The 15,979-nt window shown below is 43.9% G+C and overlaps 1 long non-coding RNA gene across 1 annotated transcript in view; it reads right to left on the minus strand.

Moving 5' to 3' along the window:
* Positions 1-15,979, minus strand: part of LOC135165927 (uncharacterized) — an 89,993-nt gene that overhangs the window by 33,063 nt on the left and 40,951 nt on the right. The window contains exons 4-5 of the long non-coding RNA XR_010299597.1: positions 5,619-5,793; positions 5,095-5,181 (exon numbers count right to left, since the gene is read on the minus strand). This is a non-coding gene — a long non-coding RNA (uncharacterized LOC135165927). The remainder of the gene's footprint in view (positions 1-5,094; positions 5,182-5,618; positions 5,794-15,979) is intronic.

Here is a 15,979-nt window from a genome sequence, read left to right on the forward strand (position 1 = left end):
CAAGGAAAACATACATTCCCTTCACCCCACCCCCTATCTCACCGATAACCTCATGAGTCCCCGAGAGAAAAAAAATGTTGAGAGTAGGAAATGAAATAAAACCGATTGATCCTGATAAGTTTCCTGGGAGTAAATTCTCAAAAAATTCCTACATTCATTCCCTCCTCCCCTTCACCTAAATACCCTTAAAAATACCCTCAGCATCCCTGTGCAAGGGCGATCAATAAAACTTGAGCTGTTCTTCTATCCTTTTTTTCTATTCGCTAATTAAAGGAAAAAATGTCCCGCGGATTCTTAACATAAGAAAAAAATATTTGATAAAACATATTTCAATATCCCAACATTTACTGATAAAAAATAGTCAGGACCTCCCCTACCGCCCCTATGGGCTGAGCCAGTGTCTAGAAAAACAAGCTAAAAGTGAACAATTAACGAAAAATAACGAAAAGAAAAAATCCTAATTAATTCTCCAGACAAATTCTCCAAAAATCCCTAACTTAATTCCCTTCTCCCCCTACCCCTACCCACCCCTAAAAACCTGAGACACTCTTTGCATCCCGGTGCAAGTGAGACCAAAGAAACTCGCAGTTTTCCTTCATTCGTCTCTCTTTTCTTCCTTCCACTATTCGCCCGGTTGTGTGTTCACGAAGAAGCAGAAAGGGGAGTGAGAGGGGGTAGGTAGGATGGCGCTAGGGGGATGGATAGGAGGGTGAGGTAAGAGTTGAAGGGAAATGCTTTAAGACGCTCAATATAAATACTAGCTAGCGGGGGGATGGAATGAAAGGGGTGGCCCTGGTCCGGGGAAATGTTGAAGAAAGACGAAGTGGGTGGTGTAGGGGTGAATGAGGGGCAGGGGAAGAGGAAGAGTGAACCTCGAGAAAAAGGGTTGCTTCCCTTTTTACCTCATGGGGGTGAATGAAGAAAGAGAAAATTCATTTCTCCATCTTCTTTCTTCTTCGTCTACTCTCTGGGTGGACTCTGGAGTTAAAGGAGTGATGGCGGGTGCTGTAGGGGTGGATGAGGAGTAAGGGGAAAGGGGGAAATGGAAGAAGAGGGAAAAGGCAACTGCCGGGGAAAACTCAACCCCTTTTCTTGCTTACCCTCGCTCGCTGTTTAATTGCATCTTACTTTCGAATTTTCCGCGTGGAGCTATCGATCGAGACACACAGGGTGAAAGGGGGTGGGAAGAGGAGGTAGGGGGAGATAAGACGCAAACGAAGCCCCCAACCCACTAGTCCGTTCTCATCCCATCGGTTCTTTACCTCTCTCACGTCTTTTCCAAACCCACTGCCACCCTTTTTAGACTTTTTTTGGATTTTGTTGGATGTTTTATTTTTTAGGGGCGGGGGAGGGAGGCAAGTTTTATTATTTTAAAAATTTCTGGAGCGGAGGGGTGATTGAGAGATAAAATAAGTGAGCAGGAATTTTTATTGCGAAAAAATCGGACTGACGAAGTGTTTTATCGCAATATTTTCAACTGGAAATTTTTTTTTTCAATTTGAAGTTGGAATTTTTTTTATTGCGGGGCGAAATGGGTTGTCAGCCAGACTTTTTTACCTCGAATTTCCCGAGCACCCCAATGAAGTCACTTTCACCCTCCACAACCCCAACATCTTATCCCATCTCCCTCTACACCCTTCTTCAAACCCCTTTCCCGAAAAATCCTCAAAATAATTAAAGTAAAAAAAAAAATTGTTAAGACTCTTCAACGTTGGCCGTATAATCACAAAGAAAAGCCTCTGATGCGGGAATCGAGACAAAGACGGCGGGATAAATAATAGCCCTCTCGGGTTTGTCTCTCCCCCACCTCCTCATCTCAAGAGCCAAAAAGGAGGATTCCACCCCCAGGTCCCTCGTATTCGCCCACATGAGCCGAAAAAAATCCCTAGTAGCTAGTTAAGAAGCTTCAGGGTCTTTTAAAAAAAAAATCAAGGTGAATAACTCGAATTCATAAACGTATGCAAAAAAAATTATTTTTCCGCGAAAAAAAAAAAACAAAAAATTACCGGTCCATTTTCCCCTCTGCTCCATATTACCCTGCGATCCGTTTTGCCCCATTCTACCTCCACGAAAAGTGTTACCACACTTCATATCCAGCGTTATGTGCGTTATACAACTCGTCTTTTTCCGTCAACCCCCAGCTCCCACCCCATCACCATCACCTTATGACTCTTCCCCTTGAGACCGGGGCTTGCACGATAATCGCACTTTATGCAGCGTCAGTAACCGAGGCAGTCCCTCCTCATTGTCACTCCAAGTCTCTTCTCTCATTCCCCAAACGGATTTCTTCATTTTTTTTTTTTCGTACGAAGCGATAACCCAGGGGGAGAGGGGTCTTGTCGACGTCTCGGCGAAAAAATCCCGTGTAATATTGAAACGTAGAGGGGCGGGGAGGGGAGGGAGATATAGGTGTCATACAATGGATAGGGATTTTAAAACTCATTTTTTTTTTGACGATGAGAATAAAATTTTTTTCGGTGGTTGTTTACGGGGACAGGGGGATTTCCGGTTTTACGATATGGTGGAGAGATTTGTTTCGAGAGGCACTCGAGTTGAGGGGGTGGAAAAGGTTTTTTGGTTCGCGAGGGAGGGGTCCTAATTGTGGTGAAGGGGGAGAGGGGGTCGCGGTCTTTAATTACTTCCGAAATTTTCGCGGTTTTATTTTCGAAAAATGGGCAGGGGAAAGTTTTTTGAGAATTTCATGATTTTTGTTGTTAAAAAAATTGTTATATGTCAAGTCAAGAGTTGCTAAACCCGCATGTGGTTTTTGATTAATATTTTGTCATTTGGTGTCATTGAAAAATTGACAATTAAAAAATATATTTAAAAAATATATCTCAGGCATATTTTTGCATACATATAGACACATGCATATATATGTATACATAATGTATATTGAGTTTGTTTATAGAGAGATCACCCCAACGTTTATCGACCTAAAAGATTAATTACCTTCATCAAAATAACATTTTTCCCTCACAGTCATGAGAACCGTATCATCCCTCTACACCAAACCCCCATGACCTTCTGACTCTGAATCTATCACATGTAAAATATGTACCATATGGTGGTGACATATTACCCCTAAACTACAAACAGTTTGAAACTGAAATGTAAAAATTAATCAGCGAATAACCCAACAATATTCGAATTGCCTTTCCCTTCTAACCCCTCGTTAACCCTCAAATAACCCTCAGCAGTGTCAACCTCATCATATTCACCCTGAGTTCCTCCATCCCACCACCCACATGAACCACCCCCAAATCAGGCTCCACTCAACCACGACATCAACCCCCAACCCTCCCTCAATCTCTCCCTGTCCTCATCAACCCTTGACATTCCTACCTGGGCCATTGACATCCCAAAAAATTCCACTTCTCTGCGAGCCCTCATCATCCCCTCCCAAAAAAATCCTCCATTAATTCCCGAGCACAAGACAATCCATCCGCTAATCTGAAGGCACGTATCATCCCCCTTTCCTCCCCCCAACCGGTCCTCAACATAGTCCAACCGGCCCTCCGACTGCGCCTTCGTCAAGGATAGTAAACCACCCCATCTTATCCACCTCCCCCTCCTCCATACCAACCCCTTTTTCTCAACATCCTACGCAAGTTGTACATTTAAAGCACATCATACCCCCTTTTCACCCCCTCCCGGACACATCTACACTTTTGGAATTGATGGTAGTGGTGGCGCAATGAAGGAAGGGAGGAAAGAAAAGAGGTCTAAGAGTGTGAGTGAGGAGCAAGCGCCCAGGGGGTGGGAGGGAGGGAGGGATTTAGCATGGGGTGGACGCGAGAGGCGCAGCCCCTCAGGGTGGTACACGTCGGTGTAGTTTGAGGGAAAAAACGAGTGGGTGGGAGTGAGAGGGATGATAGGCTGTAGCTACTGCTTGGGCCATGAGGATCGTTCATCAGCCCCCGAGGTTTTAAATACGAGAGAAGCCCTCAGTGAGGGATAGGGAACTAAGGAAACTCACCCGGTGTCTCTCTCACTCCCTTCGTCTCGGTTAACCTCCCTCTCTCTAACTCGCGTTCGGTAAATTCTCTTTTTACCTCTTCTACACTTCTTCCCTCATCGTCTTTACTCAACTCTTGCAACACCGCTGTATTTTCCCTCTCGCACTCTTTAATGGAGGAGGTGTGCTGTCGGTGGAGGTCTGTGTGCCAGTGACGGATTGATTAAAAATATAGGGGGTGAATTTAACGCCCGAACGACGAGAGAGGATACGTGCGATGCGAGGTGTCTTCGGAAGGGTTTATTGGGTTTTTAGGGGTGGAGAGGGCTGACGGGGATATTTTACATTTATAAGCAGTATCGTGAGCCGGTTTTGCCCCGGGTGGGGGATGAATATCTGGGGGATTTTTTTTTATTGAAAATTGGTGGATGAGGGGGAAGGTGAAGGGGTTGGAGAAAAATTGGGAGGAAAGTTTTTGGGCTAATTATTGGGTAAGGGGTGGGGTAGAAAGGGCTCATAATTTTGCACACGTTTTCAAAATTATTATTGATGAGAGGTTTTAAATTGAATGAAATTTTTCAAAACGTTTGAGAATAATGAAAGATGAAAGGGTAAAAATTGGATAAAATTTTTTGACGAAGAAAATTGCGTTACTGTGGACGCGAATCTGAATTTGATTATTGTTGGGGGGGTGGGGGATGAATGGGGTTACGAGGCTTGGGGAGAGTCAGAGAAATTTTGCGTCAGTAATTTGGTGAAGATATGGAAAAAAAAACTAATGAACGAAGAAATTTATAGTTTAAAAAATATAGCAAAAGCTGACACTAAAAATTGTATTGAATTGGCCCAATTTATACAAAAAAAACATCAAATTAATGTCTCGTATTTTTTTTCATATGTTCGTTATGAGTTGGAAGGACAAATTATTTAACCAAAATTATATGTATTTTTTTAGAAATTTTTTCATGCGGTTTTTTGGTTAAATTGGGGGCAAAAGGACTTCGCAATCTGAATTGGCTGTAGTATACACCTATTTTTAGAAGCATAAATGATGGTGAAATAAAAATAGGATGAAATTTTTTGAAGGAGAAAATTGTGTTACGAGAGAGGGATGAATTTGAAATGAATAGACTCACGTAAGAGCCTCTGCATGCCACTGGCACATCTCTGGTTACGATTTAAGTTGAAACGTAGTCTCTCCCTCATCCGTTTTCCCCATCAATCTGTTTGCATTTATAAATGCAGTTGGTGATTAAAATTTATCTTAAATGCATCATCAAACAGTTTCGCCATTTACCCAGAATTTTCACGTACACTCGGAGAAATAATTAAAGTGAAATGCTTTCCCGAGGAGGGGGCATTAATTATTGCAAAAATTTTGGTCCAATTAAGGTGAACGAGACAGTCAGTGATCAGTTGACTCGAATCTTCGAGCTTAAAAAAATCAAAAACCAAAATCCTCAAACCGTAAATTACAAAAACTTATCAATAAAAAAAATCAGTTTCTATGTCTCCATCAGAAACTGTCTCATTTACCTCAATCTCGAAATAACGAATTCATTCGAATAACCGACACAAAGAAAATTATTCTCTACGGAGGTGATAAATTGAGGTTGAACTACACGTTTTTTTCCATCAAAAAATAATTCTTATACTTTACCGTGTGAAGGAGTTAGTCCATGAGATGCGATGATGCATGACAACAGACCGCAGTCCACATCCGCACATCCTCCATCAGCGGAACGAACTCGGTATATGCTCGACTAGTTGCGCAAATCAAACTTCAAGTGTGTTGATTATTTACCGGTATTGCCACAGCTATTTTCACACGGCGACTGCAAAAAACAAAAAAAAAAACATTTCAATTTGCACTTGACGTCATGTGGAGATTTCCCTCCTGCACGTGCGGAATTTTTACATTTTTTCCTTCACCGCAAATAAACCAGATTTTCACTAAAAAAAAAAAATTGAATAGGGGTGAATAATGGCCCTTGTTACATCTGCGAAAATTTACGATTTCAAACACTAGTTGTATCCCCATTCTGCCCCACTACCTCTTCCCTAATCTCAAACCCAAAAGTGCGAGTGAAATCGGTGAAAAAAAATCATATATCATCCCCCACCCCTCCCAGATGAGGTGTCTATTACTCCCCAATAAACATTCAATATCCCGAGCGCATCGAAAGACCTCTCCATCGATTATTTTATAACGAGAGATTAATGGTCCTGCAGTTGCGTCTTACTTCTCAGCTATGAGGATCAAATGGTATTCGCAGTTGTAGGGTCCTGCGGACGAGAAGGACATGGGGTGGGTGGAGACTGGGGTGAGGGAAGTTGAGGTAGAAACAGGAAGGAGAATGGCGAAAAGGGGTGGATTGGGAGGAATGGTGAGGGTGGACTGAGGGAGTTGATGCTGGTGAGGCGTCCGATTTTCGGAAAGAGCCCGGCTGGTGGACGTAGAGAGGGTAGTCCCAACAAAGCCAAGACGCCGAGGATACTCCCAACATTACAGTACAATCAGTGGCTCAAGCTTGGAGCATTGATTTTGCGTATACAGGAGGCATCCGCACGTCATTTGTGTGGGACTGGAAACCTTTTAACTCCGATACAAACACATGGGCGAGGGGTTTATATCAGGCTTTTGAAGTTCTGACCGCCATCTTATCCCCTCGAAATGTTTCTTTGAGCGTTTTTGAGCGGTGAGGTTGAGTATGGGGGAGATTCATTAAGGGTCGTGGGGCTTTGATAAGAGAGGGGGATGAAAATGACCCTTCGGGGGGACAATCATGCCTCCAGATGGGAATAATGTTTGACAGCTCGTTTTCTCCAATCGATTGTGAGTCCCTGAGGAGGAGACGCTACCGCTCACAACAATTTTTTCGAGTTTCTTCGAGCCACATCAAACGATCAAAAAGTTCCGTCTTTTGAAGCCGTGAAACTCCGAAAAATTTCGTCAACCATTTCTGGGTCACCGTCATCTTGACAGACCATATCAACCCTCATGTGTGTTAACTCAAAACTGCCCCCAATTTCATGATTCTGGTCAGCCAATTTCCTCGACTTTTTGCGAGCCGACTCCCCGAAATTCTGTCCGCCCCCTCCCGAATCCCGAAGACCTCCTCCAACGTCTTCAAAACTCGAGGAACAAATCACGGGAAAAAAAACCAAACATCCCCCAGCCACCCTGATTCCCCAGGCCACCCGCTCAAACCCCAGTTCCCCGCCAACTTCTTTTTCACTTTCACCCAATCTCCACAATTTTTCCCCCGAGGTCAATGGAATCCAAGTCACTCGGTCAGCTGGTCACTCCACCCTCAACTCCCTCCCTCCCTCGCCCCCAAGAACACCAAGAAAACCCGACAAATAGAATCAATCCAAGAATTTTCCGCTCATAATCCTAGAATTCCCGGCGAATCAGTGCTCGAGGGGATGAGGTTGGGTCCAGCACATGACTCTGTACATAACCCGAGACATAGATCTATACTTCGAACATACAGCGATACATTTGGATGTAGAAATGGGTGGGTGGTGGGTGGGGAGGGTCTTGCGGTGGGATGGATGCTACAGCACGCGGACGGTCTTAGCGGTATCTTGGCTCGGTAGTTGTCCGTATAGGGTTGATAGAGAGAGATAGGGGGATATAGTAAGGGTGGGCTGGGAGATGAGGGGGTGTTTGAGGAGAGGATGGGTGCAGGCGAACGGCTAAATACCTCAGGATTGTTACTATTACCACCCACCTTCTTCCCACCACCCAACCTCCCCCTTTCGCCGGGAAGACTCCCAGGGCCCACCCCAAACCATTCGAGCACACTATACCACCCCCCTCTTTTGATGGGGTGGAATGGGTTAATGCTATTGATTCACGTGCACAAGGCGCTCGGGTAGAAGCTGCCAGGATGGTGTGCGGCCACTGTTTGACAGTAACGGATCCAACGGCTTTTCCACCACCATCAACCCTCCTTTCCCCCCCCCCATATAACCATCCCACACCCACCCCCATCCCCTGCTGGCCCCTGTTTCTACCACCCATTTTCTTACCTCGGCGTTTCACCAAGCGAATCATGCTATTCCACCGCCTTGTTATCACGCACTGGCCATCTTTGAAGATTTTGTCAAGCTGAACAGGGGGAGGATGGAGAATGAAAAAAAATTGCTGTCTCCTCAGTATTAATGCCACCAGTTTTGTCATTATTCATCAAGAAAGTATGACTAAGATGTTTGGTGAATTTTTCAAGGGGTAGGGCAATTTGAGGATAAGATATTAGGTGGAGGGATTGTTTATGTTAGCTTAAGACAGGGGAGAAAATAAAAATGAGCCAGTTGGGTAGTCAGGCGTTCATCAAATGCCCCAGGCTAGCCCCCTAGATTCTCCTAGAAATTATGCATTATTCGAGGATGGTTTTTGTTCGTCGGGAAAGACGAACGACTGGTGATCACGTTGATCAGGACAACCCCAACTACTCCCCTAGATTCCCTAGGTTCAGTATAATGAAGGACGAGTATTTTGATAATTGGGAATATCATCACATCAGCTACAGTATATGGTAAATAAAACGGCTTATTCAGAAATTTGATGTGTTGTACAGTTCATCATCTATCGAATATCTCATCCCTCCTCCCTAAATTCTCTCAAATTATCTCCAACAGACCATTTAACATCAAAGTGTCGCTATTCCAAAATCCAATGAAGTAAAAACGATTTTCCTGTTCTATTTACCATCTCAAATCCTCCCCTAGCGATAGAATCCGGTCAGCCAAGACTTCCGGAAAAAAAAATAAAATATCAAAACAATCCCCATTAATTTCCCAATAGCCGCATCCCCATTTCCCCCCCAAAACACCCTCACCCCTACCACAACCTCACTCCACCATCTTCAAACTTTCCCCGAACGGTGAGGACAAAATCCTTTAACGAACGATCACTGAAGGACTCTATGAACGATAAATAAACCTCGGCAAAAGTACATTGTCCAATTACAATAATGAGATGGTCCTCTCGTTACGGTTGAAGCGATGAAAAGCCCCCGTTCCCCTGTCCCCTCCACCCCTATTCACCCCTTCTCCAGCAATTCATCTTCCAATGAAAAATGAGCCAACAGTAGAACATAAAATATAAAAAAATTCAACCGTCTATTGAAAAAAAAAAAAATGAAATATCCAAAACGACCAGGGAAACCATGATAAAAGAAACATTAAAAAACAACCCCGTAAAAGTGGAGAAGTTCTACATTATCATGACGTGTAATACAATATGCAGATAGATATTTGCATCCCACAACACAGCATCCAATGGTTGTGGGTCCAAGAAGGGAATAGGATAGGGGGGAAAGGGGGGAGGGCAAGAGAGAAGGCCGAAGGGAGGAATGTACGATCGTGGCAAGAGTGGAAAACAGAGAGGAATGGGAGAGATGGTCGGGGGGGGAGGAGGGTGAGAGGCAGGAGGGGGGTACGATGAGAGAGGAGTCAAGATGAGGACGAGAAATGTGAGGGAGTGAGCAGCAACTCTGGTTAGATTTTGCCTCTAGTTTCCACTTCCCCCACCCCTGTGGCTGGACACGAGGAGGCTGTGTTGGCGTCAAGGGGGGTTTTCAGTGTCCAATGGTGGGGGTAAGAAACTGTGAAATATCGATTAAGTTTGCCAGTAAGACAAGGAACGTCCACCGGGTGTGTATACGGTACAGAGAAACCAAAAGGGGTGGTTAGGTTGGTAAGAGGAAAGGAGATGGAAGGGAAAAGCCTTGTGGAAATAGGGGGGGGGGTGAATGGGTGGGTGAAAAGGGGAAAGGGGTTTAAGGTTCGAGATGTGCGATGGTCAGGGGTAGGTGGGTGGGCGATATGAGCATTGTATCGGAGAATTAACGGTGGCTCTTCCAACCATCTCCCCCCTTGTGCTTCTAACCCCCCTATACCACCCCCTTTATTCACCGCTTGCCACGTACCTCCTTCCTCTTTTGCCCCTCTTATGTATCTACGTCTTACCACTTCCCGCATCCTCTTGGCCCCAAGCCACCTTTCTCCGAGTCTCCTTCTGCCCGGCACACGTCCCGGATACCACCCAGATCTACCCCACCCCCTATCTGTAAGATGCCATTCTGGGAAACTGTCACTTCAGTCTGCATCTAAATAAATTTTATCAATTTTTTGTTCTACTGAGTTATGCTTCATTGAAAATGGTGACGAGATTCTATTTTAAGGGTTGGGAAGGCTGGGAGGGAGGGAGGGGGTGGATGTCTGATGGAGCAATCAGCAGTTGCTGATCTGCGACTCGGTCTTTTAGAAGTTTATACTTGAAGGGATGATACGTTAGAGAGCAAATGGATGAACATCGATAAAGGGAATTGGTCTATCACCGGCGCTTTTCCCTGGTGATTCCCAACATATGAGGGAATGTGAAAAAAAATGATGGGGATGGAAAGAGGGGTGAGAGGGATTTACTGGGGAGGGTGAAGGTAAGCCATAAACAGCTTGTTGCTTCTCATCGACAAGCATCTCCCCTGTGGCTTTTCCATCCCTGTACAAAGGTGTTGAGATATGCGTAGAATGTGAAAGATTGGCCTGGGACTTTTGCCGAGTGCCTTCCACGAGGAAATTCAACTCCTTCAATCCTTCCAACATTGCTGTGCCATAACGGATTCTTGAAGCAACCTGTCTATTGTAAGAATGGGAGGGAATGTTACGTAGTTGTTTGAATAATTTAAGAAAATGAGAAATGGAAAATTGGTTTGCTAATATGTCGGACTTAATTGGTTGAGAACTTTTGTCATAGCGTGTCCTAGATTGTTGTTAATAACAAATGCACGACAAACCCACTCATTAGCGCTCGTTATTCAACGCATCGTTACTTCTCGCGGCACCGATATATATGAACACCTACCAAGGTGGATTTTCTCGGGTTGTGAAAAAATGAGGAACAAGAACACGGGTAAATCGGTCAAGCGTACCCGGAAAAAAAATTACTGCGGAAAATGACAGGCAATCGTGTGATTGTGGGTATGTACTTGGTTATTATTTTAGATGGACGAGATGTTATGAAAGCCATATGAGGCGGATGAGCAGATCTCTGTGGTGGGAAAAAGTTTGAAATTTAGATGTCTTTCTGGGAACTGCCGTTCAGGTGAGAACTTGGAACATTAAATGTTGGAGACGGTTAAAATTTCTTTTTTTTGTGAATTTAGGACAGCAAGAAAAAAAATCTTATCTGCAAGGAAATAATCGGTAGAACTTGTGAAAATCGTTGATCGTGATTTTTCACAGTTGAGGCAAAACGTGATAGCAGAACGTTCACAACAAATTTGGTAATTTTCCGTATAAATTTGACAGCAGGAAAAAATGATTTTAGGCCTTTGTGAAAATGAAGAACTTGTCCAGGACACTAATTAGCCTTCCCATAGCAAACAATCCGACTCCCATTCCGGCGGAGCACGTCTTCGTCACTGGGTCAAAATGTGATGAAAATGTTTCCAAAATCACTCCTCTCTTTTAACCCAAAGAGTATTCCATCTTATTGTGATCCATCAGAGAATTTCAATTATTGTACAATTGTTTGTACGATGGTCCGGCGATAAATTCCTGAGTCGTAGTGTGGCCACCCATCCTGAGGGATAGATGCTTCTGAGATTGCATCGAAACGCGAAATTCGTACAACGTCGGATTATCAGAAGGCATGCGGTGTATAGTCTCCCTGAATCTCTCAAATCGAGATTTGGATAGAATGGTGAGGATGAGTTCCGCGAGCCTAAACCGCGCGTCAGAGCCATTCCCATCCTCCCTTTTACTACCTCCCCCACCATTTGGATTTTGGATCCGGAAAGGAAAGAGAACGAAAGCCCCAGTGGGGTTGAGCCAAGTTCCAGTGGTGGCCACCAAGGCATCGGTCTATACACGATGCCTCAAGACCATAGGAAACCCAAAAGATAGAACAAGATGGACAGAGAGATCCAGTACCACAGACGACGAGAAGACAGGGAAGAAAGGAGTTTCGGTTGATGGTGGTGAAGTAAAAGGGGGGAAGGATGGGTTTGGTGAGCATGAGATGCTTGAAGGAAGAGGTAGTCTCGCGAATGGTCCGAGTGAGGGTGGCAAAGACAGGACACGGATGAGGATGAGGATGAGGTAAAAGCGAGTAAAGAGAAGTGGGATGGGTATACCTTGAAAGCATTCTATATACGTGCATGTACTGAAGTAGTTCTAGATGAAGAGAGACGAGGAGAGGTAGAGGCGAGTAAGCAAGGCTTTCTCGAGATACTAACCCTTGGCCAGGCCGCACTCTCCCCCTTCTCTCACCCCCCCTCGAGGTCCAGAATAATCTACAATCCATATCAGTCTTAGGTAGTCCAAGGCCTTGGCTCTCATCCCTTCTAGTTTCACCCACTTCGTCCCTTCGTCTTGCCTGTTCCGGACACCACCTTCGTTTCCCTTCGAGTTGGGAAAGCAACTCACCCCCCGTACACACACCCCAAACCCCCGTACCCCGTCTCCGTCCCACCCAACCTCCCACCCTCTATCCAGTCGTCTTGGTGCTACTGCTTCAAAATCCTCCCATCCTTCTTCAACGGCGAAGACCATCTCCACCTTCTTCCACTCCTGTCTCACTCATCCACCTTCTCGTCTTAGCCACAACCCTTGGTTGGGACCAGCCGGCTAGTCAATACACCACCCCCATCCACCCATCTTCAACCCTCTGGCCACCCACCCTTAACATACAACCCATTCCCTTTTGCGTGCCACCAGCTACACGATGGGGTGGAGGGTCGAGGCGCATCTAACACATGCATGTGAATACACATACACGCGTGTATTTCGGACATCAGGAGGGTAGAATTTGAGGTGGTAGAGTGGGAATGTTCTAAGTATGTAGAAATTCTCCCTGCATCCCTCCCTTTCTCAGGCGTTCCTCCTTTTGCTGCACCCTTCCTAACATCACTCGCACTTCGGTACAACCTAGAGGCGAGGACCATATATCCACTAACGATGCCAACTACGTTCTGGCCTTTCGAGAGATAGTACTAACCAGTGGGCTCTATGTGTATGCCCGGCTCCTTTAACCCATCGTCTTGGCCAAGCTTCGACGATAAATTTGCTTTTGCGAGGATCTCCAGCCGGAGTGCCAGAAGGGGTGAGAAGGAAGGGACAAGTATCTTCTTGGGATACAGTTTGATGTGCTGTCTTATGATGACTAGAGATTGTGAGGTGAGAGAATTTTTAGAATTCATCTCGAGGTTGAAATTTTATTAAAAGGATTATTGGCTCTTCAAGCACTTCATTATTATTTGATATTTGATAGACAATTCTGGGGAAGTTATATTCAGGGTACTGTGATGCGATGTTTTAATAGAGCTTTCAGAATATTTGAAAATAGGGCATCCTGTGAGACATATCATTTCTGAATTATTTCACGTTTTTGGCGCGTTGTGAAGTCAATAAGTTGATTAATTTAAGAAACCGATGCCTGGCCCCGTCTTTGGATCATCGGACGATCAATGTTGATGGGATTGGTGGGGGGAAGGGTCAATGGGGTCACAATCTCATGTTCTCAACTCATATATGTTTCAAGCTAAGACCGACCGAATCCTAATCGCAGATAATTAATATGCATCGCGCGTTATTTATTATTATTTTGGACTTGGCGAAAGGGTCTAATTTGTCTTATTTTCCAATGGATCTTTTCCTAAACGAGAATACGTCAATTTTTCCCAATACAAATTCATTATAATTGAATTATTAATAGTTAAGAACGCATCACTGAATGTGCAGATGCAAATAGAAATGTGCTTCTAATTTTATTGAACATGGTACAGAGGGAAGCGTAAACCACTGTCGCCGTCATATTCTCCTCTTGGATATCTTTGCTAATTGCTAATAACTCCTTGGATAGTTCGTGAAACGATTCACCATCTTCGTTGGCTCGGTTATAACCTCTCTTTTCCCTCACCTCTGTGTACCCCTACACCCCACTACAACCTTACCCCTTACCACTGTCATCCTCCCCCCTTTCCGCGCTTTATCCACCCTCTCTACGTCACTTGATCTATAATGAAGCGATGAATTATTGAGTTCTCGCGTAATGGAGAATTATTCTTGTTTCACGCCTATGCGAATATCAGTCCTTCGCATCTTTTTCATTCATTTACATTTCACGGGATTGGATTTTGAGAAATTAGAGGGGGAGGAAGGGGATCAATTCAGTGCACGTGGCACTTATTGATGAGTTAAGAACGGAATTAGCGTCAGAATGAGATGATGGAAATGATGAGCTGATTTGGGCTCTTGAAATGGGGATAAAAAGGCAATGGTGGTGAGAAATTTTGAAATGGAATTTCAAAATTTTCTGGAATGTCAGGGATAATGGGACAGTAGTCGTTGGAAGGGGGATATTCACGAACTTTGAGGAAACAGATGGAAATAGATTATTTTTGTCGAGAATTCATGATTTCTGGGGTATTTTTGGGCGTACGAACAGAAGAAAATGTATTTGGAATGTCATTTTGCAATTCCGGGGGTGAAAATTGTGGCGAATTGAGAGATGACTATTTAATAAGTGATTTTTGATAAGGGTTCAATGGCGATTGTTAACGTTTGGTATTATTCAAATCTCAGAAAATATTAAATTCAGGAATCTTTTTAATGATGGGGGTTGTTTATCGAGATCATATGCAATATAATGATACCTCAGATAGCTCAGTTCAGCCTATCATCTATAACCTATTGCCATGAGTCAAAAAAAATGGAAAAGAAAAGGGAATTTGCAAAAATTTTTGAAAAATCAGGAGACATCTGAACTCCTTAAGGACCTAAATTTTCATTGTCATCACCATTGTCTTGTTCTCCCCCACGAGTTTCTCGTCCATTCAAAATGAAAAATTAATGATGATTGTAATTGGCCCGCAGTTACCAACTCGTCTGATAACTTTTCTTCCGGCATATTTTTTTTCACTACCGAATCAATCCAATCTGACATTTTTATCCCACCCCCGTTTCAATCTAATATTCTGACCCGCTTGCCGAATTCCATCGTCTCCACCCATTTTCGGTAACACGGGCCAGGATTCATTCATAGTTTCTGGTGGTGTGCCGCTGTCGCAAGACTTCATTCATGTCTCAGTTCGTCATTCTCTATCTCCGCTCCCCGATCCTCCCCCTACCCTCTACCCCCCCCTCTTTGGCTACCGCACCCCGGCCCTCACCGCCGGCAGTTATTCACCTCCAACCACCCACCGCCCCCTCACATAGCGATCTCTCTCGTTTCCTCAAATTTCTGACATGGAATACTCTCTACGACTTTATATCGAGTTAAATACCACTTTGCGATCGAATTCTCATACTTAAATCATCGGAATTAGTGCGGTTCCAATATAGATCCCCCAGTGCTCACTTCCGATATCCATTAGAAATATCTATTTTTGGCCGGACAAATTATTATTCAATTCGGATGGGGGAAAATCATCAGCACTCATTCAACTGATTGAAGGGTTAATTGTTTACGTAATTGTCACTTTTGGTTTAGATTGGGGGAGAGGGGAGGCAATGATAGATGAGGGGGGGGCGGTGAATGGGGGGAGGTAACTGTGACATGTCTCATTGTTTTCTTGGGGTTTGGGGGAGTGGAAGGTGTGGATATCGGGAACGGATGTGAGAAAATAGCACTCGTACTCGTCATTGATCTCATTTCCGTTAATTTGACTAAGAGTTTTCGGTGAAGAGAACTTTCTGATGGATCGAAAAATTAATTTTGGAGGAAAGGGTAATCTGATTTATGAGCTATGGGTTTAGATATTTGGAGGGGGGGTAGGATCACATCGATGTAGATTAATAGTTTTGATTTTTTCTTATTTATGAGTAAAATATGACAAGTGCTTCTCACTCGTAAAAAATTATTGAAATAGATGATTTATAATTTTGTATGATTATTATAATTATATATTTCATATACTATCTGTATAAACAATATATGATGTGATTTTACGTTATATTATTAGATTTTATCTTCATTTAATTCCTTTTTAATATGAAAATATTTATTAA

The sequence above is a fragment of the Diachasmimorpha longicaudata genome, chromosome 9 (genome assembly GCF_034640455.1).
Source record: "Diachasmimorpha longicaudata isolate KC_UGA_2023 chromosome 9, iyDiaLong2, whole genome shotgun sequence".
NCBI classification, from domain to species: domain Eukaryota; kingdom Metazoa; phylum Arthropoda; class Insecta; order Hymenoptera; family Braconidae; genus Diachasmimorpha; species Diachasmimorpha longicaudata.